Source organism: Calidris pugnax, unplaced genomic scaffold (assembly GCF_001431845.1).
Source record: "Calidris pugnax isolate Ruff unplaced genomic scaffold, ASM143184v1 scaffold208, whole genome shotgun sequence".
NCBI lineage: Eukaryota > Metazoa > Chordata > Aves > Charadriiformes > Scolopacidae > Calidris > Calidris pugnax.
Window position 1 is genome coordinate 2,512,952 of NW_015090967.1, and position 26,955 is coordinate 2,539,906.

The window sequence follows — 26,955 nt, forward strand, 5'->3', positions numbered from 1 at the left end:
GTAGCTCTGCAGGGGTTGCAGGCCCCTCTTTGTGTTCAGTCATTTGCTAAGTCATACTTAGATCAGCAAACCTTCAAGCCAGTCCTGGCCTTAGATAAGCAAACCTTCAAGCCATTCCTGGCCTTATTCTTTAATTCAATCCCCCCTTTTCTTTAAGCTATTGCAAATTCTTTTGCATAATTTTGTTTACAGCCCATAATACATGTACTTGTTGAGCAACAGTCCGTACTTTCCACCATAACCAAATGTTGAGAAGTGTTAGCAGTAGGGCTACAAAAATCAACACTAGTACAGGATGCAATAAGAAGTTGAAAAACTGAGCAGCAGTTGGAGATTTTAGTGAGGTATTTAAAAAAATGTCCCACCAATGGTGTTCACCAGTTTTCTCGATGGCTGTGATGATTTTCTTTATTTCCAGAGTATTGTGCTGGACTTGCCATAATGTTTGTTTCGAAGCTTCCTTCATCTTCTTTAGCAACATTTTAATGTCTGGGTGGGAAAGCATTTTCTTAAGGACATTAATGTCCATTCCAATCTGTAGTTTAGGTACATCATTGTATAGCATGAAATTACCCATATCAAATTTACATGCTATACAACCAAGCTGTTCTCTCTTATTTCAAAAGACAGTATTTGTCGTGAATTTCCCCAATCTCTTCTAATCTGACCATCAATTTTTAAAACTGTGTATACCTTAGTCTTCTTATATGTGATATTCAAACCTGCATTGCCCAAATATCCATTCCTGGTCCAGTCTTCAGGGTCAGGGACATCATCTAGATCTTGATGGGTGGTGCAGTTCTCTGTCCATCCAGCTGTGATGTAGAAGATCATAATAATGATTTCCAGAATCGCAGTTTCGCTGATCCAGTACATTCGGAGGTCCATCTCTGCTCAAGTCGGGATCTTCCTTAAGACTCGAAGCCGTCTTTTGTAATCTTAGTTTTAAGGGTCCTAAAGGTTTCAGAAGTCCATTGCTTGTCTGGAGCTTTTTCTCACTCGAGAGTAGTGAATCCAGGAGGACAGTTCCTTCACTTTGATTGCAGTGAAAGTGGTCAATAGCACTTGGAATGGTTCGTTCCACTTCTCTTCCAGTGGATTACCTGAGAAATTCTTGATATAAACCCAATTTCCAGGAGTAAAGGGATGGATAGGATGATCCAATCCCTTAACTCTGTTTCCTAGGACAGTCTTATTGATTTTCTCTAATTGTTTTCCCAAATAAATAACATAATTTTGTAAATAGGAATTACCCAACTGATTTAAATCTTCCCCTTTATATTTTGTCTGGTATGGTCTCCCATAGAATATTTCAAAAGGGCTTAGGTTCTCTTTAGCTCTTGGCTTTACTCGTAGTCTAAGCAGAGCTATGGGTAATGCTTGATACCAATACAAATCTGCTTCTTGACATATTTTGGCTATCTGCTGTTTTATCATGTGATTCATTTTTTCTACTTGCCCCCTGGCCTGCGGCCTATATGGGATGTGTAACTGCCAATCAATTCCCAATAGTTTGCCAACTTGTTGCACTATTTGTGCACAGAAGTGAGTACCTCCATCTGATAAGATGACTATAGGTACTCCAAATCGAGGTATTATCTCGTTCAATAACACTTTAGTCACTTCTCTTGCCTGGTTTGTTCTACAGGGAAAAGCCTCTGGCCATCCAGAAAAGGTGTCTGTAAGCACCAATAAGTACTTATACCCCCCTTTTCTTGGGAGTTCGGAAAAATCAATTTGCCAATGGTCTCCTGGTACGTTTCCTTTTAAGGAAAAATTAAGGCTAGAATTTGTTCTTTCTGTATTCTTTCTGCTGCCTGTTTAGCCTCATAATCAGCCAATCTGTTACCTCTTTCTTGGTCAGTGTTACCCCTCAGATGTCCTCGACAATGCATAATGGCGACGTTAGCTGGTAACCGTCTTGCCTCCAGTAGACGAAGTATTTCTTCTGCATGTTTGATTTGTTTTCCTTGCGCAGTAAGCAATCCTCGTTCCTTCCAGACTGCTCCATGGGCATGAACAACCCCAAAAGCATATTTAGAGTCTGTCCATATATTTATCCTTTTCCCTTTTGCCAATTCCAAAGCTCTAGTTAAAGCAATAATCTCAGCCTTTTGAGCTGACGTCCCAGTAGGCAGTGGTTGGGATTCAATTACCTTATTTGTTGTGGTCACCGCATATCCAGCTTTATGGATACCTTGTCGGACAAAGCTACTTCCATCCGTAAACCAGGAATCCTGTGCGTCCTCCAGGGGTTCTTCTTTCAGGTCTGGTCTGCTGGAGTACACAGTCTCTATTGTTTCCAAACAGTCATGTGTCAGTGGTTCAGTTGTTGCTCCACTAAGGAAAGAGGCTGGGTTCACAACGTTAGTCACTTCAATTTTAATGTCATCCGATTCAACAAGGATGGCCTGGTATTTCAAAAACCTGGATGGGGAAAGCCAGTGATTCCCTTTTTGTTCTAATACAGCGGATACCGTATGTGAAACCAACACTGTCATCTTCTGGCCCAAAGTAAATTTCTGGGCTTCCTCAATATTTAGTATTACGGCCACTACCGCTCGTAAACATCCTGGCCATCCTTTACTTACTTCATCTAATTGTTTGGAGAAGTAAGCTACGGCTCTTTTGTATGGTCCCAGTCGCTGAGCTAAAACTCCTAGAGCTATTCCTTGTTTCTCGTGAGAAAAGAGCCAGAAAGGTTTGGTTACATCAGGCAAGCCCAAGGCTGGGGCTCTCATGAGTTCCTTTTTAAGTATTTCAAATGCGTTCTGAGCTTCTTTGGACCATATCAATCCAGTGGGATTATTTTTCAAGAGTTCATATAAAGGTTTTATTATTCCGTAGTTATAAATCCATAATTGACACCAACCTGTCATTCCCAAGAAGGTTCTGAGTTCTTTTACCGTCTGAGGAAGTGGGGTTTTACAGATGGCTTCCTTTCGTCCAGTTCCCAACTCCCGTTGTCCTCCAGATAATTCATGTCCCAGGTAGGTCACTTGCTGTTGTATCATTTGAATTTTCTGTTGAGAGACTCGATATCCATTTAGTCCAAGAAAGTTTAACAAGCTCACAGTCCATTGGAATGAGGCTTCCATGCCTCAAGCTCACGTGCTAATTGATTTTTGAAAATTGTTGGACTGTTTTTGAAACCTTGGGGTAACACTGTCCAAGTAAGCTGGGTTTTCCTACCAGTGGTAGGGCTTTCCCATTCAAAAGCAAACAACTTTTGACTTTCTTTAGCCAAAGGCAGACAAAAGAATGCATCTTTTAGGTCTAGTACTGTAATCCGATCTGTTTTCCTAATTTAAATCTAAGGGGTTCCAAAAAGAACGCCTTTCTCTGCTGGCCAGTGGCTCCTATCACATTTACAAAATCCTTGCTTACAGGCATTACTTCTTGATTTAAAACAGAGAAAGAGGCACCTGTATCTATAAAAAATTCAACTTCTTTCTCTTGTTCCCCTAGCTTTATTTTGACCAGTGGATCTGCTAGGGTAGATGCCTCAGGTCCCCATCAATCAGTCCCTGTTTCAGCTATCAGGGCAGGTGGGGTATTTTTAAACTCAGGGCATTCATTTTTCCAGTGTCCTTTTTCCAGCAATATGCACATTGATTCCGCTCCAATACATTTCCAACATTAACACCTCTACCTCTTGCCAAATTCCTTAGTCCTCCTCTAGTCCCAAAAGGCATCCCTCTTCCAGGTCCTCTAAATCCCCTATCCACATCTTCCCGATTTCCAAAAACTCTCCAGGCTTCTTCAAGTAATTTCTCCAGATCCCTTATCTCTGGTTCTTGCAGTAACTGGAGTAAAAGCAGTTGCCGCTCCCCCTTCTTCCTCACCGCTGCCGCCACCCTCTGTCTCAGGGAATGGCGACTGGGGTGGAGAAAGCGGATCTGGCAATGGAGGGGGGGGCATTCCCAAATCCTCAAGCTGATCCTCTGTTTCCTCTTTACTCTTCCTGGATTCTGTTACTTTTAAACACCTTTGTCCAATACTACATGCCGAGCAACACCTCTTCATTTTCTGCTGCCCCTTCCTTTTATCGTTGTGTCCTTTCTCGAGGGACAAAACTAGAGGGTCTTGTGGCAGCACACCAAATCCACAGTCCCTTTGCCACTCAGGACGACCTCACAAAGTGAAAAACATATCCGCATACATAACCTCATCCCATTTTCCTTCTCTCCGTAAGAACAACATCAATTGCAACATAGTATTATAGTTCAGAGTCCCATTAAAGGGCCACTTTTCTCCATCATCTAATTTATATAAGGGCCACCATTAATTACAATATTTTATCAAAGTTTTCTTATTCACATTCCCACCTGACGGTCCTTCTATATTTTTCCAATGTTTTAAAATACATCCTATAGGACTCTTTTTCACAATTCCGCCACTTTGCTGTCCTCCCATCTTTATTAATTTAACTCCCCACACAGTACAGTTAGAGGATAAAATTATCTCCCTAATGTTCCTCCCACTGCATCCACAGCTGACAATTAGGGCACTCAAAATCAGTACAATCTGGATTAGACCCAAACCAATGAGCATAAAATATCTTAAAACAATTTTAACATTCAACACTTATTGCTTGCTTTACACCCGTTATGGAGGGAACAATATTCATTTACATGACCGGTCACATTTATCTGACAAACAAAATACACTCACTTCGTTCGTCTCCGGCCGCACCCCTCGCGGGATAACGGAACCGCGGATCAGAACTCCGCACTCGCTTCGCAGCTGCGCCGCGTCTCAGTCACTCAAATCATACATACAGGAGCTAGCTCAATTCATTCACACACCTTTTATCAAATCCAAATCAGCTTTCAATAAACAATTCCTTTAAACAGTTCCAGTTTCAATACCGATAAGTTACTACCACCACAATGTACGTTATTGCAAAAGTACCTAGCTCGCGACTTACTCGCGACTGTACCCAACGTACTAAAACCAAGTGTATGGAATACAAAAGTACGAAACACAGCATGTGTTCATACCCACATACACAAACCAAACCAAGTGCACGAAATACAAAAGTACAAAGCACAGCATGTGCCTATACCCGCGTACACAACCCAAACCAAATGTACGTATTGCAAAAGAACGCAGCACAACCTGAGTTGCGCAGCAGAACTCACGTACACAGTATGCCCTCAGGCACTAGTAGCCTGGCATACAGCGCCCTGCGTAGGACGTCTCCTACGACTTATGGGAACCCCAAATGACCGGTCCCAAATACCAAAACCATTTCTTTTTTGTCTTTTTTTTTTTTTTTTTTTAAATTTTTAAAAGAATACCTTATTTTCTAGACGGTCCTTGTCTGCTCCCGCAGTGATCCGTATGAGGCGAGGAGTCCCTCCGGGAAGGTCCCGGGGGTACCCTAGGGAGTCCTGTTCTCAGCGGGTCCTGCAGCTGAGCAGAGAGGGTCCCATCTGGGGTGCCAGAATTGATGCCGTGAAAGACGAAATCAGGACTCAATAGCCGGGATGACTATTAAGCAGGTATTCTTTATTGCAGCGCTGGACGCACAGGGGATCGCTCCTCCAAATGTGCGTGCCAGACGGAGTCAGTTTGACAACATATATGCATACATACATACATATTCATGTAAGGTGTTTTAACATATTCATTAGTTTCCAGTAATTCATTACCATACGCTACCTCCTTCTTGGAGTTCTCCATTTGTCAGAGATAAGATAACATTGTGCTGGCCTCATGATTGTTGTTGCCTACGTGCCAGCCTTCCTGTCTTGTTACTTATCGTAGCTCTGCAGGGGTTGTAGGCCCCTCTCTGTGGTCAGTCAGGCTACATTTGCTAAGTCATACTTAGGTAAGCAAACCTTCAAGCCATTCCTGGCCTTATTCTTTAATTCATTACCTAGCCTCAATTTTTATGCTGGAAGCCAACATATACCATAAAGCTGCATGTTTTCTTTTGGAAAAGACTAATAACCTTAACCTTGAGCAACAGATCTCTGTCTACAAAGCAAAACATAGCTAACAAGAACAAAAATCTCTGAATATGTTTGGGTAATCTCTAATGTAGAGCAATGAAAGCAGATCTCATGAGATGAGTCCTTCTAAAAGCAACAGATTCTGCAAAGCAAACTGTTTCATTTTAATAACGGCCTCAGACCAAACTTTTAAAGCTGTAGTCCCTCTCCACGAGGCAATTCCTTCCTCTTCTACAGGTTTCCTCCTGTGGTTTCACACAGCAGAGCTCTAAGGAGGAGGAACTGTCTGTGTCCTCTTGCCAAGCCTGGAGTGAGTTTTCTTCTCACTATATTCTGCGGTGCCTTTTCCTAAAGACACCACAGAAGCTGTTTCTGTTTCTACATATATCCAACACATACAAATATATTTGCTGTTGACTACAAGCTTCTCAGCCTACCCCACTCCTTCCTAGATTAATTTTCTAGGCATTTCCCTACAATTAAACCTTGCTACTGTGAATCCAACATAAGCCTTATTTTGTTATTTTCCACCTTTTTTCCCTGCCTTAAACTTCACATATCTTTCATGTTACTACTTCTGGGAATAATGACTCTCTGTATAGCAACAGTTGCTGTTTCATTAGCAACCTGCTTACACCTGTGACATGGTTAAGGAAGGTGTTTTAAGTAAGATGCTATTAAACATAAACTCTCTTGATATTTCTGTTGAACAATACCCCAAGCCCAACATATTTCTATATTTATCCTCTCCATTTCGCCTGTGAACCTAAAGAAAAACAGGTGAAAATGTGTATGTTCAAGCCTGTTCCTTACTTGTAGAAAATATATATGCTTGCTAAGTTAAGTGAGAGATCTCCTTTGTTATGTTAATGTAAATATTGTAACTATTGAATTATGCAATTTTCACCTTTTTATCCTTAATGACTGATTTCACAGTAGAGTTCTCCAGGAAACCTCCAAGCTTTGTCTGCCAGTGAACTAAGCATCTGGCAGAGACTTTGGGGTATGGCTTTGACCCAGTTAATTAAATGGATAATTTCCATGGAGCTACAGAAAAAACAACCTTACACTTACATATTGACTTGTACTGTACAGTTTCTGCTCTTCCCTTGTCTCATCTCTCAATCAACTTTCCTCCCAGAGAAGTACAAAAGGATGTGCAAGAATCCAGACTTTTGCCTCCGTCACTCCTTTTTCTTGCTGGAACAGCCAAGAAAATATAGATATGATCCTTCTGGGTGTTCAGATACCCTTCACCATTCCACACCAAACACCACACCTGCCAATACATTTTATCCTTTGAAAGCATACACAGTTGTGTAGGAAATGTGATGTCTGGGCCCTAGGCCAATGTATCCAACTCATCCAGGATGCTAAACCTGCACTAAGGCTAAACAACCTTTGGTTTGTCTCTATCTTCTTCTAGGGTCCCCTGAATCCTTGAAACAACTGTTATATGCACGTTTTTGGGGGGGTTTTTCAACATTCTTGGTCCCTCAGTTTGAGGCTAGGATTTCAGGGAGCACAGGATAAACTCAATTCTGGTTGTCTCTCCTAGAACAGAGGCAGTGACTAAAAACACTGCTCTTTGGGAACATAGTATAAAAGCTTCACTAACATCCCACTTCCTCCCCTGGAAACAATTTCATCTAATAACTAAGGGAGACAGGACTTGTTTATTACAGATTTCTCAACAAACCTTTTATTTTTACTTTAATGCTTTGAGCTAAGACAGGTCATTCATTCATGTTGTCTGCTCCCAAGAGCCACAAAGATGGATTGTTTTCACACTTTTAAATGAGAATACTATACCAGAAAAATAGTAGAGCCAGTTACATTTTGGCATCCATCAAACTAATGGGGAATAATTCAGAACAAGGTAATATACTTGCAGACTGGGAACATGTTACTAAATTAAATTAATCCAGAGGGTTTTTGCTCTAATTCTTCCAGAGTTTTTCACTTGTGAGCACACGTGGATATGGAGTTACCAACATTTCTTTCTCCCTCCCAATGCTCATCCTCTTTCTTTGACTGATTGTTCTTACCCTGTGAGAAGCTCTTGCCTTTTTCACTTCCCTCTGAATGTTACTAACATTGACATATTTTGAATATGTGACATGTTCAAGCTGACATTCTATATTAAAGGGGCTCATTTATCCTCTTTGTTCCAGCACCAGTTAACTGGCTTCATTAGAAAACAAAGACAGACAGACAAGCCATGCTGACACTTTTGTTCCCTGTTCCTTCTCACCACCCTGACAGCAGAAATTCAGGAGAACAGGATTCAAAATTTACTCTTCTGCCTGTGAAGGGAGTTTGGAAAATGACTGGAGAGAAAGCATCGTCTGTTCATCCTTCCCTAGATCTGCTGGGGACCATCCGGAGAAAACTAACATTACAAGCAAGCAGTATGATCTGATCAGCAGAATCAAAGTCATTAAAGCTTAAATGCCTTCCATGAAGGAGAAGAAAGGTCTCTCCTTTGACTAACTGCAACAAGTAGTTCTCAAAGCAGCATATAGTTACTTCATCCAGATTTTCTACAGATGTGTGGCCTATGTGCCCTGGGCATCTTCACTTGCTCCCAAGGCTCCTCTCCAGGGATGTCTTCCAGTTTCTTGCTCAGCAGGATAACCAGTCAGCCTCCCAACATTTCTGAGCAGGAGTTAGCAAGTGTTGATGTGTCTCCAGCCTGATTGGTCAGAAAAAGGCAGGTATCAACCTCTGTGTTGCCTGTGCTTCACCGGTGCTACTAATTTGGGCCTCCCCTCCACAATCTGTCAATTTTCAACCTGTAATTTAATACGGAAAAAACTTAACATCCTCAAGACTCCCATATCTTTTGTCAAGTTTGGCTGAAACTAGCTGGCTTTCACAGGGATATGTAAAACTGAGAAAGAAGCTTTGGTCCTTAAGGAAAGCAGTAAGGGTTACACCTTTCTTCTAGTCAGCCATGCTGGTTAAGATTCACTTATGCATTGTTTACAGTATCACCTAAATTTGAATTCATCTGTTCCCACTGAATTATATCCCCTGCTTGTCTGCTCTTTGTTTACAGTAAACATTCCTTTAACAAAGCATTTGTATTCTCGTCATCTTGTGAGTTATGCTGGTTTTTCCTTCACATTCTGCAAAATACTATATTCCCACAACAGCCCCTAATATGTACCATGTGTATCAGGACAAAATTCCCAGAGGCTAGTAGCTCATTCAACTTGTGAGAGTTTCCTTGGCACCTACAAATTTTTCCTTGGTTGAGTCAGCTGTTGCAGTAAATTAAGAATACATTTAACCCCTTGGACCTTGAAGTTAGGCCACAGCTAGAAAAACGCAGCTGTAGAAAGGCATGTGGACACAGATTATTTTTGTTACTCAAGTATCCTCCAACTGAAAATTTCAGTGTAATGTCTTGTACTACTAGTTTGCACGAGTAGCTGCAGAAACAATAATTACATTAAGACCTATTACGTGAAAGAAGTTGTGTACTATTCAGTGTATTGTCCCAGGCCACGGTCATTCTGACCTTTTTAAAAGTTTATTCATTCATCCTCTTACCAGTAACATGACTGACAGTATAAAGAAAGCTTCTTTCCAACTCAAGCTAATAGAAGCTTGAAATAGGAAGCTGTTATTTAGAAGAGATTAAAAACTCCTTTTGGGAAACTTTATGATGTCCCCTGCTGAAAATATGCTGCTTTACCGAATTCCATGTGTTTTGTTTTCTCCAACACAGTATCTTAAGTCTACCCTAGACACTTAAGTATAATACAGTACCTCAAATACTTATTTTTGTGGTTTTGGATCATGAGCAAACTATGAGCAACTCTCTGTGAAGCTTGAGGATTTTCCATGACAGTATTTTCTGCTCCCCGTATTACTGTTCTTCTATATAGTACACATATCATCATCACTTCTCCTTATCTGCACATATCCCATTGAGTTCAGAGTCACCACTGTCCTATTTTATAGGATCCCAAGTACAGTGTAGTCTCTCTTTCTCCCTGTAAGTTTCTCAATATATAAAAAAACTTGTATTTGCAGCTTATTCAAAATAAGTTCTTTGCACTAAGGATCCTCACTCTGAAATACTGTAGCTGCAGATATCTATTGTAGGCATCTCTGAAATAAAATGCAGAGGCAAGAAATCTTGTTTTTCTGAACTGTTTGCTGAAGAAGTGTAATCCTCTCTGCCTACTTCATACTAGAGTGTCCAACAGAACCAATTTCCTGTTCAGTAATTTTACTTTTTAGCTAAACCTCTTCTAGCTCTCCAAAATTAAAAGCATATTGTGCAGAAACTGCTCAGCCTCAAAGTGATAAGACCTATGTTTATAGTGAATACCAAGGAATGGTATGCAGAGAGGCTCTTTCTTATACTTACTGCTATAACAACCAAGGTCAGCTAACTTTTTTATGTACCACGTTGGAAGCAGAAGAGCGTGAAGGGGTCACACCTGTAGGGAGGAGCAATCAGAAGGGGTGACCCAGAACTGACCAACAGGGTATTCCATCCCATCTGTCCCATGCTCAGTATAAAAGCTGAGAGATCAAAGGGGCCAGAACTCTTTCTTCAACGGTTGGGGTTCAAGTAGGACTCTGTCTATTCATCTGCCTTTGATCCCAATCTGTGTGTTCCCGACTCCAGATCCAAAATCCAGCTCCCATCTGTTGCCAAGACCAGCCTAGGACTTTCCCAGGGCTTGCTGGTGATGTGATCATCTTCCTGGGAGCTTGATACAGTTGTGTATATATCGTATACTTTTCATTATTTCCTTTTTATTATTTTATTAATATTTTCATTAAAGTAGTTTAGTTCCTTCTAAACTCAAATATCTTTTTTTCCTATTAAAAAAAGCAGCAACCAAAAACAAGCAAAAAAACCCAACCCCAACTAAAACACAACACATAAAAAAAGGGTCTGCAGTCACGGGAGGCACCTTGTTCTAAGTCATGCACCAAATCAGTGGCAGAGCCAAGAACAGATGCAAGGGCTGCTGACCACCCTTAAGACACGGCTCTATCCAAAAGAAGCTTCCACTTTGCAAGACCTTACAAAGTTGAACCTGAACCTGGTCTCACATTCAGCATTCCCAAAGGCAAAAGAAAATCAACAAAAATAAACTGAGATTTTTCAAACACATCTGCCCCTAAGCTGCTTTGAATGTAACATCCCTTCTAGGCAGTAGTTACTTGACATTTTCTACCACTCCTTTGAAAGTGAGCTTGAAATTCTGAGCTAACACTTGGGGATGTATCACACAACCACATCCACACATTTTGTCAGTCTTAGCATTATTAAGCATTAGTGACAAACCGTAATAGTTTTGGAAATAGCAGGTTTATATGAGATAATTTTCTCAAATTAAAGATAACAAACCTATTCTTACAGTAAGATAAGGGTTCATTTTTTAAAATCTGAAAAGGTAAAGGAGAGGACTTCAAAAATAATCACAAAATGTTTAGCATATGAGTTCTTCAAACAGTTCACAATTTGTCTTGTTGCTAAAACAATGAATGAAAGACAATGAAGCATTAACTTTAAGAGGCCGACCACTGCAAATCCAACACGTGCTTACATCACAGCACAAGACCTGCAATTATCACCAGATAATTCGCAGCAGTGGCATGAGGTCACAGCCAATAGATACTACAGTTGGGTATTTTTATATACAAATTACACAGGGTTAAATGGTAGGGAGCACCTGGCTTCCTCCAAAATGTGACAGCACTATAGATTACTAACAGATTTCCTACCTGGTTTGAGCAATATATCAAATAATGACAATTTTGTTTCTAAGTAAAACTTACTTGCAAGATTTCCTAAAAAGCAATTTGCTCAAATATGCTTATACGGTAATTTTTTTTCCTGAAAGTAAAGAAATTTTCCAGCTTTTGATACAAGTCTTAAAGAGGAAGCCAGAATCCTGAGCAATGAAAGTAGACATTTCATTTATGCCTTCTCCTATGAAACACTTCAGTAAAAAAAAAATAAATTACATTCATCTTAGTGAGAAGCAAAAGCTTGCTGCAATTGTTTCGGCTCCACTAAATTTCAAGAAGCTACAGTACTGATTGGCTGCCATTGATGGGAGCACAAGGTTTTCCAGGGAAAAAAACAGGATTTTGTATAGTTCTCTTTGCTGGGGTGAATTGCATTTGCACAGGATGAAGTCATCCCAACTTAACTTTACATTGGTTCTTACTAACAGACGTTGAAGAGATGTGGAAGGAAAAATGTGCTGGGAAAAGTCTGTAACCAGGATCTGCAAATAGAAATCTAGTATGATTAAATGAAAGCTGAAATATGACTTAGTATTTTCTATTAGTCTTGCTTATTGTAGAAAGAAAGTGGTTGCTCATACTCAAGTCTTTTCTTTCTATTGAAAGCAGTTGTTATGTGCAATTTGCAGAAGTATTATTTTCAGTGCTTTATACTTCAAAGGGATTAATGCATATCAACAAAGCAATCATCCATCACAAGGGCAGATCAGCCAAGTGAGGAGTTTCGCATTTTGCCATAAATATCCACATATTGCACCCAACATGAATGATAGTAAGTGGGTCAGTGTAACTGCTTTTAATAGCCTGTATTACGAGGTGCTGAAAATAGCACAACTAAGCAATGATCCTAAAAGCAAAGCACAGTCAGAAACTGAAAATAGGCTGCCCAGAGAGGTGGTGGAGTCTCTGTCTCTGGAGACATTCAAAACCCACCTGGGCGCATTCCTGTGCAACCTGCTCTGGGTGGACCTGCTCTGGCAGGGGGGTTGGAGGAGATGATCTCCAGAGGTCCCTTCCAACCCCATATCATTCTGTGATTCTGTGAAAGTATATCCTTTAGGAAAGGACCACACACTTTGCTGTCTTATTTAACAGCTAAAACTACCCTTCCATACATAGTTTAGCTGACAGCATGCTTTCAGAAATTATCCAGTTTTCAATTAAGACATCAGCATTGCTGATAGTGGGATCAAAAAACCTGCAGCAAAACACTGTAAGGTCAAGGTACACAATATTTGCCTCCGCTCAGTTCCAGGCTGGAGTAAAAGGTTGGTAAAAAAAGGAAGTAGTTTCCTTCCTGCTTTGCATCCTACAGCTTCGCCTACATAATTCTTATTCTTTAGTTTTACTGTTGGAAATTGACTAGTCTTTATGTGCAATAAATATTAATGCTGCAAAATCACTCCTTGTAAAAACATGATTCTGTTAAAGCATCCTGACCCTTCCTTCCATCACTCACTTTCATAAATATCCTAAATTTTCACTATCTCATCTCCAGCTTAAAAGTAAAATCCATGTTCAAATGATTTGGTTGTTTTTTTTTTTCCAATATTTTATCTTTTTTTGCAGCCACATCTGCACGTGCTACTGTCTCACAGAGAAGGAAGGTGTCTGCATCTTCACAGCTGTGGCAGTATAGGTTCTCTCTGCCATACCTCTTAGAGGCCTGGCAGCTGAATACATACTTATGCTGGAGTACCAAAGTCTGGTATTATTTCATTATTGTGTTAGTGTAAATTTTACATCTAAAAGCAAGGAGAAGAGGAAAATTCACTGACAGCTTGAGGATCTCAACAATACCAGATTTGGTTTTGCCTACCCAAAAGCATTCAGCTATGGTTTTCCAATTTCTCTTCTACGTTCTGAAAGTCATACTTGCCATACAATGTAATCCTTATCTCCTACATAGAGGTGCTAATGACAACCATCTTTATATGCATCCAAACCAAACCATTTTCCATTTCTACGCAAGACTGCAAAATGCAGACTCCCAGGGTCTAATTCACGCTTCATGTAGAATTTAACTCACATCATACCTTTCTACAAAACACCAATGCTCACTGATGCACTGTTCCTTTACCATGCATTTCGTCCAAAATTATCTTAACTGGCACTACAGTTTCTATCCACAAAGTCTCCAAATAAGAAAAATCTCATCTTTCAGAGATACAAGAGAACCCCACAATTAATTAAGAGAACAATACAGGAGGTTATCACCTGCAAGCCCTATAAACAAGCTCAGTTCAAACAAGTTTCTTTGTTTCTCTAACATAAAAAAAAAATCAGAAACAGAAATATCTATGTTAATAGCAATTTCAATTTGCTCATTTATACAATTCACGGAGAGCATGCGCCAGCAGGAGGAAGAGATGTTAATCTCTCGGTCTTGTATCTGTGTGACATTTTCTATTTTTTTTCCTAGTTAACATTTTACTACTTGTTGTAAATACTATTTTACGTCAGAAAAGACGTACACGGCTGAGCTAATGATGTTCTCAGTTCTGAGTTACAACCACAAGAAGCTGGTAAATGTAATAGCACAGTCTTAGCACTGCATTAACAATTTCTCACAGTTATTGTAAAACAGAATTAAATGACAACAGTATCAGAGTTCAACACAGACTTGCTGGTGGTTTTTTTTTGCTGTGGACAAGACAGTGCACACACACAAACTCATCACTCCCCCACCCACAGCAATCAGTGGGTGAACCTCTTGGAGAACCTGACACCCTCACGGAAAAGGTCAGATACCTGGCAGACAGCAGAATACTATGAGTGTATGCACTCAGAGCACTATAATTCGTGAGGAGGATTTAATTGGTGTCCCCCTTGTCTTTGCAACTTGAATTCATTCCATGCTCTCTCTACTGTTTCTATATCTTTCTGGCACAATGCTTCACTTCCAAATTGTCCTTATTGACAATATTTTTTAAGTGACTTCACACTGCATTCTAGTTCACAGCACCCTGCGAGATATTCCATGTTACTTTACTAAGAAGAAATCAAAAATTAACTAAATAACAAGGTAAAACTCATCTTTTTTAGAACTGGCTATTCTTATGTGCTTTTATGATTTTAACTTCCTACCTTACTCTCACATACAATAAACAAAATGTTCTAATGATAGAGATTTTCTGGCAAAGGGTATAAACACCCCCCAGTTCAAGATCAAAAGGTAAACCAGAAACACTGCTCCTTCTATAATCCACCTTTGCCTTTGACAGAAGACAAACAGAAACTGATTTCATATTCTAATACAAACATTGCTCAATCTATAGCACCTAGCAACAGTTGATTAAACATTTCAACCTGATCCTTAGTTCTGAATAAAAGGCAAGTTTTCCAATAGTTTTCTCCAAGCCATTGATGTGATTATGTCACAAGACACTGTAAAACTTAAATTTGGGAACACAATAGACAGTGTAGCCTATTGAGCAGAGGTTGCTGGGAAACACACAGCACGACCAAACCCTCTCACAAAGGTATTAAGTTTCATCTTATGTAGACTGCTTCTTTTCTTCTCACTGTCCTTACCAGAAGACAGATCCTCCCTCACTCCTTTTATGACCAGGTATTTTCTACTGACTGTCCAGAGCTGCTTCTAGCAATGAGGTGAACATAAGCTACCAACAATTCTTGCGATAGCGAGCAGCTAAGGGGGCTCTCAGCATCTTTAAACACCAACTCTCTTTGGCTGAGAAGTTGGAGACATAACCTGATGTCCTGGTTTGAGATAAAAGTAGTTTTCTGTTCAGTAATTTTACTTTTTTAGTTGGACCTCTTCTAACTAACTAAACTCTGAAATTAACAGCATATTGTTCAGAAACTGTTCACTCTCACAGTGATAAAATGCGATTATACCGAGGAATGGTATGCAGAGAGGCCCTTGCTTATACTTATTGCTATAACAACCAAGGTCAGATAATTTTTTTGTTTTCCCCATTGGAGGGCCGGAAGCAGAAAAGCGTAGAGGGGTCACACCTGCAGGGAGAAGCCGACAGGACAGGTGACCCAAACCTGACCAACAGGGTATTCCATCCCATCTGCATCATGCTCAGTGTAAAAGCTGAGGAATTAAAGGGTCAACTCTCTTCCTTCAGTGGCCAACATCTGAGGAGGACCCTGTCTGTTTGTGTGCCTCTGATCCTGATCTGAGCATTCCCGACTCCAGATTTGGAATCCAGCTCCTGTCCATCACTAAGTCCAGGCCGGGACTTTCCCTGTGCCTGATGGCAACGTGATCATCATCCTGGGAGCTTGATACAGTTTTCTATATACTGTATTTTTTAAAACTTTTTTCTTTTCTTCTTCTTATTTATTATTTCATTATTTATTAATATTTTCATTAAAGTAGTTTAGTTTTTTCTAAACTCATAAATATCTTTTATCTCTTCCTCTCCTCTTTTTTCCTTAGAGGGTGGAGGGAGAGGTCATCTGTCATTCTGATCGGTCAATCCAGTCAAAACCACTACACCTGAGCACTCAAACACCAGTGAACTGCAAAAGAAAAGATTCACAACCAAGACTGAGACCTTGGTCTGCAGGAAAGCTCCATCTCCAGCTGTGACTGGGCAAAACTCCAAGTGGAAGAGAGGGAACAAGTGGAAGGAGAGATTTTTGTCTAATAGCACCTTTCCTAAAACTACACCAGAGCATTTAGGAGAGATGCATCTATAGAACACTGAAAGACTATGAAAACGAAGCAGTTTATTCACAAGTAACGTCATGAATAAGCAGAGCCAAAATCTGAAGAATGCTATTCCCTGTTCAGCGGAGCACATACCACACTGGGTGGTGAAATGCCAAAGCACATGCTTCTGAAGTGCTGGTTTCTTCCAGGTTTTAATATTATTGCAGTCTACATAAACTGGTAAACAAATCCAATGAAAAATATCCTTCCTAACTACACACCCAGTCTCCTTCTCCTGCCTCTCGTATTTCCTTTATGGAGTATACAGTTCATTATGAAAAGCTTATTAGCACAGCCATATAAATCATTTTGGCTTAAAACAAAGCAACAAAGAAGAAAAACCTCTGTAAGGATACCAATGGAGAGGTAGAACATGGTATATATCCCGATGTTCTCTGTCTTCCAGTTGTACTTTCAGATGCTTAAAAACACATTTTTCACTGAAGACGAGAACAACTTTGACCAACAACTGAAAATCATGATTTCTGTAGTAAAAGTGCAGAGAACTTTAAAATAAGAGCTAAAGTTCTGTTTTTCATTCCAGCCATCAAATGTAACTGTATACTTTACTACACATGCTTTTTATTTCTCTGATCTGCAAACCATTCCTGTCAAATCCCCAAAGCAAGTGTTCAGTCCCAAGGTCACTACAAACACATACTTCTCTCTTCTCCTCTCCCTGTAAATCAGTTTTGGTAAATTTTTGGAGGATTTTCAGTCCTCTTAAAGCAACAATAAGGCTTTTCACCATGTCAAATTGTTATTTTAAATCCTTTACTGGCCTTTACCATGGCCTTGTGGGCCTTTGTAACTTTGTAAGCAGTGTAACAGCTATCTTCCAGAACTGCTACTTGAATAATCTTTTTTAGAGCCAATTAAAAAAAATAAGCAGGAAAAAGTGCTAGAATTGTATTTTGAATGGTACAAAGCATGAGAACCTGCCTCTAACCAGACCTGTGCAAGCTAGGTATGCTCTGATAACTTATGTCTCTGCTGTTACCTCTGACTCAAAGGAAAACCACAACATACAGCCAAATCGCTATAGAATCTTACGCCCTGACTCCCCCTTTCCATGCACCACATTTCATATTGCAAGCCATTCAGCCTTTGAGTTAGCTACTTATGAGCCTCTCACACCCTCTCCTCCCAATCCAACACCAGCCAAGTCATGATGCTCTACAGCGGTAGTTTCTTTCCTTGATTTTAGATTACCTCCACTTCACAATGAACTTCCTTTCTACTCCTGTTTCTATTACTTCCTTCACCTATTTAACAAAGATTTTGCTCTCCAGTTACTCAAGGTGCTTCCCCAATTTTTCTTTCCATAGCATTTTCATGGCACCTGTCTCAAAGACGTGTTCTCTACATCGTCCACACATAAAGGAACAGAAAGAGAACAGAGGATATGTGAATTTCAATGTGAATTTTCAATGTGAATTTCAAAAAAAAAGTAAACACAGAAAATACCTCCGCATGGAGAGAAAACTTCTATTCTGTTGCTGTTAACACAAATTAGCAGGCTTCTCATATAAAGACACATCTATGAAAGATGGTAGGAATGTCTACCTGCTCTGTGAAGTCCATTACCTCCAAGTAAAACTGTAAATCCTATTCTATTTAGCCAAATTAGTAGTATTACTGAATTTTCAACTCAGCACACAGTCACTTCTTGTTTACTTTCCTGCAGTGATCTAACAGAAATACCAGGACTTACTGTTTCAAAGAGTCGTCTCTGTCTGATGTTCACCATGAACATCTTATGTCTTAGGATTTTCATTTCATTTCAATTCACCGGGGTTCCACCAATTTGATTTATGCTTGCCCTACCCTATACTTCCTGTCCTTTTGCTTGGTGATGAAACTTATTTCTCATGACTTCTTTGAATCAATAGATTACTGTCTAGCAAGTCTTCATATAGCTCAGCAGACTTGTCAATCAGCTCTTTTCCTTAAGATATTATTTTTTCAGTAGTGACATCCCAGCAGCCTTTTGTTTTATATTCTCCACCTATAAATTGCATTTATTACACATCTCGTCTAGTTTACAAGAAACTGATTGGTCAGTCAAGCAAAAGACACAGCTGGAAAGAAGAACCTTCCAAACCTTGTGTATACATGTTACCTACAGGCAAAAAAGAGTTTACAACTTAAATGTTTTGCATCTCCATACTAACAAGGACCTGTTATGCTATTATGATTGATCCTCCTTTCAGATTATACTGTACATCACTGTTTTGCATCTTTAGTAAACATTTTCATGTTACAACCATTAAATTGTATATAACTAAGGATTAGAGAAGCTTAACTAGGATACCCCTTTCCTAACCAACCTTGGTTGCAATTAGTAGCAATTATAGAGGTAAATTTTGAAGGTTTGGATTAATTCTAATGAAAACTGCCATATTTTATGTCAAGGTAATTCATACTGCCACATCTCAAAGTAATTTCTCCTACTTCTGTAGGAGCTGTTTTAATCTGTGAGAAGCCCCCACCTCACGATCTAAATGTTGAGATTGATCTGCCTACACCTTCCCCCCAATAAAAGACCTTACAATAGTTTTCATTAGAATGTCAATGTTTTATTTTACAGACAGAAAATTCAAGTTAAGGGGATCAAATGGCAGAAATACAATGCGTTCAAACACCACTCTCCCCTTGCCCTATCATGTGCTTGTGGGCATACCTATGCTTCCAGTCCTGTTGGTCCTCACGAAAGGTGGATTGACCAGTTCTTTCCCTTCTCTATGAAGGAGAGCACCAGTGTATCTGCCGAAGTCTATGTGTGCATTGAAAGCACCCACCCTTCACCCCATAAATTTAATTCATCTTGAAAGTATGGTATGTAGCTGAAAGGGTGCTAGCAACAGGGTGAAAGATCACCCACAAGAACTTTGACAAGAAAAATGCAAGATATAGGGGGAAGAGTGAATGTCTGTGAGGATGTTTTCTGATCCTTAAAATGTGCATTTGGAAGCTATTCTGTTAGGAATTAGACTTGGCTTGCTTTTTGCAGATCCAAACATAGCTTCTGAAGGAGAAGTAGCAACTTGGAGTCTTCCTAGTGTAGCTCATACAAACACAGAGTCCATATTGTATGCGTGCTTGTTAATATTTGATGCCATGTCTGCTTAATATAGTTTATGTACTGGCTGGTACAAAGTACTGCCTAGCATCTTCTCCAAGATGAGCATAAGAAACATCTACCTCTGAAAAGGTATGCCATATCTACAGCTTCAGAAGTTCAAACTTCATTTCATGATTATGAACTCATAGCTGTCAAATAAGTTCAGTATTTTTCAAGTAATATTTGAAAATATATTCTAAGTGCTAAACGAGAAAAGGAGCACCACATAAACAAAGACCAGTTAAACTGTTGACAGCACAAGAAAAGTTAGTTGGTCGACTGCTTAACACACCCTAGTCCAAATATCACACCTTAGAGAGCCGAATTATGAGAGGCACTAACATCTGTTGTTCAGATTCAACAAGTACAACATGCACCAAACTTAATTCATGGCATTGGCTCCATCTTTTTTGGTGTCCTTACCAGCCTGCCATATTTCACTGCTTTTTTAAAATAACTATCTTTCATAGAACTCAGTTACAAAGCAAAAGGCTAATGGAATATGAAAACTAGAAAACTACAGGCATTTAGGCCACCATTATGTTCTAGTGAACCTCTTAAAGGCCTAGAGACATCATATTTATTTAGGACAAGCAGTGTCCATTTGCAAGACACAAAAGAAAAGGGTTCTGCACAAAGCTTCATTTAACCAACCTTACTGCAGATGTGTTGCTAGTTGTAGCTACAATGGACAACGCACCTAAAATGTCTGTGGCAAGATTGAGCTGACAGACCTAGAAACTGGGCAAGCTTACAACAGCCCCTATCTTTGTAAGTCACATGTAAAGAAGACAGTGTACCCCCAACTCTAATAGCAGATGCCAACCAGCATGTTTTCACTCAGAGTGAAGGTGGAGACAAAGAGCAGCAAAATGACAGCAGATGCCAACCAGCATGTTTCCACTCAGAGTGAAGGTGGAGACAAAGAGCAGCAAAATGACAAGGAATGTCTTGGTCTCCAGACTTCAAAGTTATTCTGGCACCTGATATAACTATTTTCTCAAAACTCTAGAACCCAAAAGACACCAAGAAAGCCCAAATTACAAAATTAAAGAAGAAATACCTGATTAATGTGTTAGGTCTTTAGCAAAACTGATCTTTCCCCAGGACACCAGGCCTTCCCTAACCAAAAATTCCACAGCTTTTAAAGAGGTGGGTTTTTTAAAAACACAAAAGGTTTTCTCAACTTTTTACCCACCTCTAATGTTAATTACAAGGTACTTTCACCTCTCGGCATTACAGGACAGCATCTGTCTCAACTAACATTCCATTGAGCAAAAAAAGGCAAACAAAACTAGAAACAGCTCTCCTCCAAGACACACCAGCACACTAAATTTCTCAGGTAGAAAGTATGTTTTAATCTACAGTGCAAGTTCATTCGCAAGTCAATTCACAATACTCTGATTTTAGTAAGGAGATTTTAAAAACAAGTTAGCAGTTTAGGTACAAACCCCACCTTCTTGTCAACGGACTACAAAACTGAGAAGTCACTCTCTTTAAAAGCTATAAAATCTGTGTGGAAGAGACATACCACTTCATTCTACTTCTCCTTAGGTGGCAAACCTGTCTGCAATTCCCTTACCTGCCCCTGTGCTCAGGAGCAAAGCAGACTGATTTGGGAAAGGAAATGGGTCCCAACTGAGCAGCAGCGAAACACTGTATTTCTCCACAAATGCACTGCTGCTGAAAGGGAACCCAAGGGTGTGTTCAACACTGAAGGTGGTTCCTTAAATACACTACACACTTCCACAACTATCAAATTCCTCCTTCTTCCTGAAAAAAAAACAAAACCAAGACAACAACAACACAAAAACCAACCAAACAAAAAAATCCAACCCAACTACAGTAACACAGAAAACAGTATTTCATTGTATTGTTAACAGCACTTCTGCCTAGTATTTTCACCTTTTGCAACACTCCTATTACATTCAAATATGAAAAAAACCCCACTTTGCCGTATCAGCAAAGTTAACATTCAGAAATGCCCATTAGGTAAAACAATCACTAAGCTTTTGTTCTGAATAGGGATAGGTCTTACTTGCACACCATTATTTTAACACCAAAGCAAAAGAGAGAAAGGAAAGAGCTTAACTAGGAACTACAATTGGTTTGTAAACAGTTTAAGGCCAAGTAAGGATTCCCACAAGTTTTGTCTTTATTAATCTAACAATGCAATGCATATAGACATTTGTTTTGAGAACTAAATACAGTAAAGATTTTAAAGGATTAGTTCAAAACTTATGGGTGGGAGGTGTTGGGTGGGGGGTGAAAATCAGCATTATTTTTTTTCTGAAATTACAGTGCTTGAGTTCTATGTTCATCGGAAAAGTTTTATTTTCCCTACCACAGCCATTAAATAATTGCTAGAGTTTGTGGACACATGAGTGAGTTACTAAAGGGAACGCAGGAAAACAAAAAAATACCCATACCCCCCTGCAATCCAAAATTTGGCCTTTATAACAATCATTATTTTGATTTTACGTTTTGGAATTAAACAAAGAAACTGGTAACACACTAGGGAATGAAGTACATACTATTTCTAAAGCAATACCCAGAAGAGCAGTATGATATTATCAGGGGACAGTGAAGGCAAATTCCCCAGCACCACCCGTCACTGGGACTCAGTTACCTAGCAGAACTATATAATAAATATGAAGTTCTCCAGGTTTCTATTAAAGGCAACATTATTCAACCCATTTACACAAGGGAATACTCCAATCACCCCACACTCTGTCAGACACTGCAAATAATCCCTGCCTCCTAAGAAACTTCCCGTCCTCTTTGCTTAAGTCCAAGTACTAGCTGCTTGAAATTTCACATTATTTAATGGACACTACATGAGGGAACATCACAGGTACTGAGTAACATTCCTTACAGACCCCTCATTATAGAGGAGCACTAATGAACGCAATCAAACCAACCCCACTTCCTCGCCCAATTTCCTGTACATTAGAGCTTTCAGCTGGCCTTTGAAAGCCTCCTCAGCCAGGACTGCACAGCAAACCTGTGTTCCCCATAACAACAGAGAGCTTCTTGTGGCTAGTGCACGGCCAGCCAGCCAGTTGTGACCAGTTATGCCACTCACCATCCCCCTGAAGACCACTGCTGAAACAGAGCTGCAGAAATGCTGAAATCAATTGTGTCTGTTGTTCAGGCTTGCATCGATCAGCCCAGCAGTGAGCCAAGTAACAACTTTAAAGAGAAGTACTCATAGCAAACAAACAAAAAAAAAAAATCACCACCAACAAAAAAAAGAACCCTAGAGCATCTCAAATGAAATCCCTTCACTGGAGTATCTGCCATCAAAAAGCTGAAAACCAAAACCTGATAAAATAAAAACCTATTGGTTTTGATCAGCTACACTTTTGCAGTGTGGGAACACAGGGAAAAAAAGCAACCAAACAGTAAACTCTAAACTAAATACATGGGCATAACCTGAAGAAAATACTAATTTTTGGCATAGCTCACAAACAGGATGGGCAATCATGAATGACAGAAGCAAGCTTTTTGATTAACTGAAAATGATTCCATTTATAATCTTCCTTGCTTTACTTCACAAAATACTTCTATGCCAGTGTCTGCAAAGGTAGTCCATCTTAACAAGATGTCACAACTCCCAGAAATATTTTAGCTGTACTTATTTAAGATAAAATTTTGGTTATTGCAAGAAACAAAAGAGAACAGGAGGAATAAACGTTACTTGGTGCAACTTGCTTGAATTTGGCTTCTCAAGCAGCCCTGTAGCTTCTTAAGCATGGCCGCAGACGAATTCTTACAACAGTCACCTTTTTAGTGATGCAGATTTCTTGAGTCAAGTTTCCATCATAAAGAAAACATCCCATCACTGACTCTGCTTCTGTGAAGCTGTACATTAACATTACAGCTGAGAAAACCCCATGGTCTGGGCAGCCAGCGAGCAGCTGACCACCCGTAAACTAAAAAGAATTGAGCTTTTCTCATTTCTTTCAGTTAGTCCAGGATTGCCACCAAGACACTGTGCCTAGCCCCTCCATGTGTACATGGATGTCAAGAAAGGTTCCCAAGCAGCATGAAATACAGAGTATGCCTCTCCATCCCACACTGTGCAAGGCTCATTAGCAAATATGGACGAAGGCTCTTTCTCCTCTTCAGTCCAATGCTGGTAATAAAACTAGTGGTTGTGCTTTTAAAATTTTCAAGGGGGGGCTTGAACTGTGTATAACAAATGCTGAAATAGCAAAGACTATTCACAGTATATGGCATTAACAAATGTTTCCTCTAAGGATTAGAAATGTGGTGCAGGCTTCTAATGCGGTTTTAGGAAGGGAATACATAGCAGGAGAAGAATGTATCTTTAGAACTTGCATTTTCAGTGGTTCTAAAATATAAACCAATTTGCCTGATGGTCAGAAACTACTACTTTAGTCCTGCAGCTTTAATACATTCTTAGTACCTACTGAAATCAAGATTCCTTTGATAGGAAGTCTACAATTAACCCCTAGGCATTTAATAGTCAGGTCACAAATACTTTCTGCATAATTAAGATTTACTACAGAACAACAACTTCAGTCAGGTTATCGTAAACGAAGGCATTCTGAAAAGACACAGTAGCTGTTGGTCATTAGCAACTTGGTGTGCTTCTATAAAAAAAAAAAAAAAGAAAGAAATCTACATTAGAGGAGTAACTTCCTGCAGCAGTTTAGAGTTACCTGACCAGTGTTAAGGAAAGTGCCAGTACAGTCAAGCTTGAGAAGCAGTCACTGTTCAAAGAACAACTAAGACCACTTGAAAAATCTCCCTGGCTACTACTCCTTGCACTGTGTGAAAAGTGATCCAAACTGGTCACCACCAGGTGATCACTGATCATCACGATGATCAGAAAATAGAACCAATCCCAGAAGCTGCTTACAGATTTGTTTGCATGTAGGAAGCAGACTAATAGCATCCCCCTACCAACCTCAGCCGGGCAAGTAACCTTAGTACATCCTTTGGGATGTACATTTCTTTGGTACTGAAAAAAGGTTCCACAGACCAACCAGAGACTGCACTGTGAATTCACACGTCAGTCAGTCTGTAGCACAGGCATACTAAAAGGACAGATCACCAATTTTCTACGGCACTGGCTACTCAGAGGGAAATATTGTAGTCACTGAACCTGAGCTACAATGAGACATGGTAGACTTCAACGTCCTGAGAAAACAGTACATTTTGCTGAGATCCAACTGTGAAGCACACTGTCATAAGTGAGAGGAACAAAAGAAGAAGGAGAAAGAGAGAAATTAATGTCACTGAAGGGTCTAGAAACTTTACTGGGGTACCATATAAATAAGGACTGTGTGCATGCTTTTAGCCCTTTGTAAATGAGGTAGAACACGTCAGCCTCACTGCACTAACGCATCACAGTGCTGACCTCAGCTGACACAGCAGCCCACTGGTGCTGTGTGTGCTGTGCTGGTGTGCTAAGAGTATTACATATAAGAGTATATCATTGTCTACCAGACTGCTGAAAAAAAAGAAGTTAAGTAACTTTCTTTTGGAAGAAGAATAATCAAAAGACAGAAAGGGGATAGTAACAGCAGGAGGGAAAATTGCTGTCAGGAGATGATGGGAAGAGAAAGAGGTCATGTGCTAGTTCCAGGATGTACAAGCACACACAGATATACTGTTGTGCAGAAGAGCCCTAAAGTACTTAGGAGAACTAGGGGTACACAGACAGCAGGGCCTTTTCAAATATGACTCAGTAATTGGGTAGCCAAAGGGACCTAGCTGAAAAGAAGGGAAAAGGAATACAAGTGATTACCTGTGGATAGTCCATGAAGGGGTCTGTGCTCTGCGTTGTGCACAAATGAAGCATGTGATTCTCTCTAGGAAACTAGTGAGATTTGCAACTCCTGTGACTACAAATTTTCAAGGTCACTCTTACAACAGTTCAACCTCTTCCCTTGAAGAATTCGAAGCACAATCACCAATTTTATTACCCTACAGCAGCATGTAACTCAAGTGGGGAATGGGGTACAGACCTTCTGTCCCATCTGGTCTGGTGTGCTTCCCAGTTCTGCCACCAGCCTCTTGGGACAGTTTGCCACTGTCTCTCAGGGTCTCCATAATAAATAGTGTCTATAAATAAAGAAACACATCTCTCCTCTCTGAAATGCTTTGACTTCCACACTTAAAATTTATTAGCTAAATATCATAGCTGAACCCCACAGAATCTTAGGTGAAAACTGAAATAGCTACAGACGCTTTAACTATACCATGCTGTGCTGAGATAAACAAACAAGTCAAAAAAAAAAAAAATCATCTTCCTAAACTTACAAGCAAACTTCACTGAGACTTTCTCTCCAGAACACCAGTCAGAAACATTCAGAACCACGAAGACCAGGAATGAGAAAGGAAAGGTATATGCCCAGACCCTGCTACCCCTCCCCACTCCTCCTTTCCACTCCAGAGCCAGCAACAGCCAGCAGTAATCATCTGCCAGCAGAGTAGCTGTATTCGCCACACTAAACATACTGAACACAAAAGACTGGATGAGAGCTGCCTGGTAAAGCTGTTAGTGTGCCAAAAGAGCCCTCCATGTGCTGGTTTAGAGACGAGGACACGCTGCGCGAGCACTCCCACATAAATCAGGGGAGCAGCACTCCGGTGTTTTATTAACCACACAGAACAAGCGTGTGGGTCTTCCTTGCTATGAAAGTGAGAAGGGCTGTGAAGGCACAAGCTCAAACACAAAGCAGCCCACATGCAATTGCCTCCAGACACACGAACGGGGAAAGGGAACTCAACAAACGAAAACAGAGACTGCTCTGTTTGGTACTTTGAAAGAGATGATATGAACAGTCTTGTGAATGATTTTGTGGAAATGGGGACTTTTCTGAAATGCCTCATATTTACTTTATCTGACAGCTGGCATAAACCCATATATTTCTGAGAACATATGATGGTTGTGCGTGGCAGAGGTTATCTGTGTATTAGCTTTAGTGCTACTTGCTATGGATTTGTGCAGATGTGCACTTGTGGGCAGTTCAAACCTAAAATAAATTTACAGTACAAAGTGTGATTATATGACAAGCAAAGTTGTGGGATGAAATCAGTCAGAAAGTTCCAGACAGTGTTTTGCAATTTGCACGAATACCCATATAGGCAACCAGCAAACAATTAGAGAAAGTAAATTCACAGCAGAAAATTATAAACTCTCTAGTGTTGGAAAGCAACACTTCAACAGATAAAATCACACAGATATGTGAGTGACAGCCCCTCCTTACCCTTTTGGACTAAATTAAAAAAGATTACCTTTGTTTAAAACAGTAACAGTTACTAACAAAAGCGTCCATTTCCATCCCTCCCCTCCTAAGTAGTAGCTGCTTTTTTGGGGGGTTCTTGGTTCTTTGGGGTGGTTTTTGGTCTTTTTGGAGGGG

The 26,955-nt window shown here is 40.0% G+C and overlaps 1 protein-coding gene and 1 long non-coding RNA gene across 2 annotated transcripts in view; both read right to left on the bottom strand.

Annotated features, from left to right (window-relative positions):
- Positions 1-5,882, bottom strand: part of LOC106894098 — an 8,133-nt gene extending 2,251 nt beyond the window's left edge. The window contains exons 1-2 of the long non-coding RNA XR_001413213.1: positions 5,304-5,882; positions 105-1,103 (exon numbers count right to left, since the gene is read on the bottom strand). This is a non-coding gene — a long non-coding RNA (uncharacterized LOC106894098). The remainder of the gene's footprint in view (positions 1-104; positions 1,104-5,303) is intronic.
- MLLT3 (myeloid/lymphoid or mixed-lineage leukemia; translocated to, 3) overlaps positions 1-26,955 on the bottom strand; it is a 146,840-nt gene that overhangs the window by 89,169 nt on the left and 30,716 nt on the right. The window lies entirely within an intron of this gene.